General features: G+C 38.2%; 1 long non-coding RNA gene across 3 annotated transcripts; it reads left to right on the top strand.

Annotated features, from left to right (window-relative positions):
• The first annotated feature begins 2,945 nt into the window (after positions 1-2,945).
• LOC145116346 (uncharacterized) lies at positions 2,946-4,877 on the top strand. 3 transcript variants are annotated; one of them, XR_013712016.1, is made up of 4 exons: positions 2,949-3,469; positions 3,552-3,764; positions 3,876-4,513; positions 4,592-4,877. It is a non-coding gene; the product is annotated as an uncharacterized LOC145116346 (long non-coding RNA). The 3 variants fall into 3 exon arrangements; XR_013712015.1 differs by having other exon boundaries at positions 2,946-3,783; XR_013712014.1 differs by having other exon boundaries at positions 2,948-3,764.
• The last annotated feature ends 400 nt before the right edge of the window (positions 4,878-5,277 follow it).

Genomic DNA, 5,277 nt, shown 5'->3' on the forward strand with positions numbered 1-5,277 from the left:
TCGTCACCAAAAGACTCCTGCAAAGACACCACAGTTGAATGGTTTAGCAGAACGGATGAGTAGAACATTGGGTGAAAGAGTTAGATGTTTGCTTTCACATGCAGGATTGCCTGATTCTTTTTGGGGAGAAGCTTTGAATACGGCGGTACATGTTATTAATCTTACTCCTTGTGTTCTGTTGTCTTTTGATGTTCCTGACAGGGTTTGGAGTCACAAAGATGTTTCGTATCGTCATTTACGAGTCTTTGGATGCAAGGCTTTTGTGCATATTCCTAAAGATGAAAGATCAAAGCTTGATGTGAAGACCAAGCCATGTATATTCCTTGGTTATGGCCAAGATGAATTCGGTTATAGGTTATATGATCCAGTTCTGAAGAAACTCGTAAGGAGTCGTGATGTTGTATTTGTTGAAGATCAGAGTATAAAAGATATTGAGAAGACAAAGATAGTTCCTCAATCTACTGATGATCGTGTTGATTTGGATCCGGTTCCCCCCTCAACATTTTGAGCCAATTAATGAAGATGTTCAGAATGATGACTAACATGGTACTGATGACAATGATGTTCCAGAGCAGTCGGAGTTGGATGAGGATCTTCATCCAGAGTTGCCAGTACCTGATATACCACCATTTGTCCCACTTAGGTGGTCTACGAGAGATCGTCATCCTTCCACCCGTTATTCTGCCGATGAGTATCTTTTAGTCACTGATGGGGGAAAACCTGATTGTTATGCAGAAGCTATGGAAGATGAGCATAAAAGAGAGTGGGTTGAAGCTATGCAAGATGAGATGAATTCCTTGCATGAAAACAATACCTTTGAGTTGGTGAAGTTTCCTAAAGGCAAGAGAGCTTTGAAGAACAAGTGGGTCTACAAAGTGAAGACTGAAGAACATACCTCACGGCCTAGGTACAAGGCTAGATTGGTGGTCAAAGGGTTCAGTCAAAGAAAGGGTATTGATTTTGATGAGATTTTCTCTCCGGTCGTGAAGATGGGTTCCATTCGGGTGATTCTTGGCTTGGCTGCTAGCCTTGATCTTGAGGTTGAGCAAATGGATGTCAAGACAGCTTTCCTTCACGGTGACTTGGACAAGGAAATTTATATGGAGCAACCTGAAGGTTTTCAGGTTAAAAGCAAAGAAGACTATGTGTGTAGGCTTCAAAAAAGTCTTTATGGGTTGAAGCAAGCGCCAAGACAGTGCTACAAGAAATTTGAGTCAGTCATGGGTAAGCAAGGCTACCGCAAGACTACTTCAGATCACTGTGTTTTCTTCCAGAGGTTTGGTGATGATGATTTCATCATTTTGTTGCTTTATGTTGATGATATGTAGATTATTGGCAAGAATGCAGAGAGAATTGTTCAGCTGAAGAAACAATTAAGCAAGTCTTTTGCTATGAAAGACTTGGGGCCGACAAAACAGATTCTTGGCATTTAGATTACTGGAGATAGAGCTTCAAAGAAGTTGCATATGTCACAAGAGCAATACATTGAGAAGGTGCTTTGCAGATTCAACATGGATAAAGCTAAAGTGGTTAGTTCGCCTCTAACTACCAACTTTAAGCTGACTGATAGAGATTGCCCTTCTACTAAGAAGGAGATCGAAGAGATGGATAGAGTTCCATATGCATCAGCCGTTGGAAGTTTGATGTATGCAATGGTGTGTACAAGGCCAGATATTTCCCATGCAGTTGGTGTTGTTAGTCGGTTTCTGTCAAATCCGGGAAAGAAGCATTGGGAAGCAGTTAAGTGGATTTTCAGATATCTACGTGGTACTTCCAAATTGGGTATAACATTTGGAAATGGAGCACCTATGATTGTTGGTTATACAGATTCTGATATGGCAGGAAATAAGGACAACATGAAATCCACTTCTGGATATTTGATGACTTTTGCAGAGGGAGCTGTGTCATGGCAGTCAAGACTGCAAAAGTGTGTTGCCTTGTCCACAACTGAGGCTGAGTATATGGCAGCAACAGAAGCATGCAAAGAGTTATTGTGGCTAAAAAGATTTATGCAAGAGCTTGGATTTATACAAAAACGCTACGTGGTTCTTTGTGATAATCAAAATGCCATTCACCTTGCTAAGAATTTTATGTTTCACAAAAGAACAAAGCATATCGATGTGAGGTATCATTGGATTAGAGATGCTCTTGAAGACAAACTGTTTGAACTTGAAAAAGTTCATACTGATGATAATGGTTCCGATATGTTGACTAAAGCTTTAGCAAGGGAGAAGTTGAAGATATGTTGCTCGATCGTCGGGATGGCGAACTCTTCCTCATAGGCCAAAAAGGGGGAGATTTGTTGGGTTTTCTATTGAGTTTTTTAGCCCATAAGGAAAGCCCACTTATTTGGCCAATGTATATATATGTGTTACATGCCCTAATTTCTAAAACACACAAAAATTCTCAGCCACCAAGAGTAATAGAGAGAGCAAAAGAGAGAAATCAAGGGTTTCTTCAATTTCCTTTTTTCTGGACACACCTTCAGTGTTTCTTCGTTTCCCGGAGATCCCGGTCCGTTGTCTTTCATTTTTGGACAGCAGCTTCCCAACATCGAGGCCTTCAGATCCAACGGTTGAATTATCGAGATCAGCCCTAGAGAATCGGGAATCGTCGCTTCTGTTTGCTGCTGGAAATCAGGAACGTTTTTGGTGATCTTCTTCTTTTCTCCTTGTTATTTGATTCCATATGCTTGATGTGATTTAGTTCCAAGTATATGATGATTATTATATGCCTTTAGTACATCTAGAGAAGATTTTGTATTGCTCAAATATTGGTGATAGTGGATTTGAAGCGGCTCTAGTAGTCCCGTGGTTTTACTCTCTTTTCTTGAGAGGTTTCCACGCTAAAATTTCGGTGTCTCGTATTGATTGATTACGTATTGTTTTTAGTTGATTATATTGATCATATAACTTGCATTGGGGCTGATTTGTTGCAAGTGAAATTATCCTATTTGTTTGCATCCTAAAAGTTCATTCAAAACGGGAATAGTTTAGTCAAACAAAGTATTATTCCCCATGGTTGTGGCTGCGTTTTTCCCATCAGATACGCCCCTCCCTCTCTTCTTTACCCTCTATCTTCTATCTAACCTAAAAGCAGCCGCGGACCACATGTATTCTCCATCCAAACACCATCGTCGGCCACTTATGGCGATGTCGACCTCAAATCTCACATAACCGAGAGTCGCCAGCCACTCACATTGAGGACCTCCACACCACAACGCACGAGAAACCATGTCGCCTTTCCACCTCTTCTGACCGACTTGACCACTCCGCAATCTATTCTACTTACCGATTGTTTCGTATTTGCAAAGAAGAGATATGACTAAACCTAAAACCATCAATCCCTGTTGTTCTCTTTCTCACATTCGACACCTTCTCCAATATTAGCCTTTCTCATGAAGATTATGGCCCTGTTATATGCTTAAGTTTCGATTGGAAGGTCGAAGTTACAGTCTTGTCGTTTTGAGGTTTTTTAATTCTAAATTCTCTAATTTTGATTTGGGGGAGTTCGATTTCCTCTTATTCTCATTGTAATTGTATTTTTTTCAGCATGATTTTGTGGATTGTTGCCTATTGTGTTTGAGTTCGGTCACAGTAAGGACTAGAGAGGACCTATTGAGTGAAAATTGATTTTCCTTTTGATCCCCAACTCTACTGCAAATACTACTGAATGGAAAGTGAAAATTGTTAATTGAAAATACTAATGAATGGAAAGTGAACAGGGACGCAAGTGATCAGGGACGCAAAAAGGAAAAAAACTTGGTAAATCATTTGAACATTGGTATAAGTTTATATTTCTATGAAATATTTAAATTTCTATGACCATTTGGTAACCATTTTTTTCTAACATTCTATGTTTTCGCATATGTGTAGGGATATGCTAACAGATGACATGTTTTAGGAACTCATTTACTAAAGGTACTTTTTAAAAGATTAAATATGATTGGATTTTGCTTCAGGTAGTTCTTATTAGTAGTCTGTAATAGTCTATAATTTGTCAGGCTTTAATCTTCATCTAATTGTCTAAGTTTTCAGTCGCTCGATCACAAAGTCATAGTATCACTTCTATTCTCCCTTCTCATGATTTCGTCTTTTGACTTTTTATTGGTAGAACACTAACATGCTCTGTTACTTTCAAGGTGTTTCACCCTGGCAATTTCAGTTTACTTTTCCTTTGTGGATGGTTGTTTTTGGGTTAGTGTTGTTGTGGTGGTGTTGGTTGTCAAATGCTTCATATATAAGTTGTTTTCCAATTTGCTATATGTATGGACGTTTTTTCCCCTGAAATGATGATGTTGCAACATAAAGGCATGGCTGTTGCTCTCGTTGATTTTTTTTATCGATACAGACCCTAAAATTACAGTGTTTGGGTTTTTCTTTCTAGTTTTCTGGTTTTGTGGTTTTTAGTTTCCTATTTGATTGGGGCATAATTATTCAAGATTGACTATTGAGTATAAAGGCATGGCTGCTGCTCTCGTTGATTTGGGGTTTTCTCTACTCCGGAAGCGTAGGTGAGGTGACAATGCATTCATTGTTCATTGTTTTTGATATTTTGGTATGTACTGATTGTTATAATAATTGTTTTTCAGGTTGCAAAGGTAAAACAATCATCACTTGTTCCCTTTGATATATTCATTGCACAAAACACTAGAGTTCTTGTTATCATTGGCCCAAACACCGGGGGAAGATCATTTTCTTGAAGAAAATAGGGTTGGGTGCCATGATGGCAAAAGAACTACAAAAGTAGAGCATATTAGAGTGTTGATTTGTTTCTCACAAATTTTTTTATTTTGAATTCGATTCTTTTTCATTTCCATGTAATGAATAGTTATTGCTTTATTTTATAATATAAATGTTATTTGATTTTTTTTGTTATTTTTGTTTTTATATATTAGAACAAAATAATTTGGATTTAATTTGTAAATTAATTATCAATCCGTAGCTATCTAGATTTGCAACAAAAATATTCCTACAAAATTTGTCTATGGATTGTGCTATGGAAATGTGGCAACGGACTTTGTTACGAAATTAGCTAGAGAGTTGTCACAACGGATTTAGCTATGAAACCAACACTACGAATTTAGCTAGGAAGTCATCACAACGGATTTTGCTAGAGATTCAGTACAATGGAATTTGTTAGGGAATCACCACCACAGAATTTGCTAGGGATGTATCACCACGAAATTTACTAGAGAGTCACCACCACAGAATTTGCTAGGGAATCATCACCATGGTTTTTGCTAGGGATTAACTACAACGGAATTTGTGACGGAAA

Source organism: Lactuca virosa, chromosome 5, assembly GCF_052849685.1.
Source record: "Lactuca virosa cultivar CGN04683 chromosome 5, Lactuca_virosa_CGN04683_v6, whole genome shotgun sequence".
Taxonomy (NCBI): domain Eukaryota; kingdom Viridiplantae; phylum Streptophyta; class Magnoliopsida; order Asterales; family Asteraceae; genus Lactuca; species Lactuca virosa.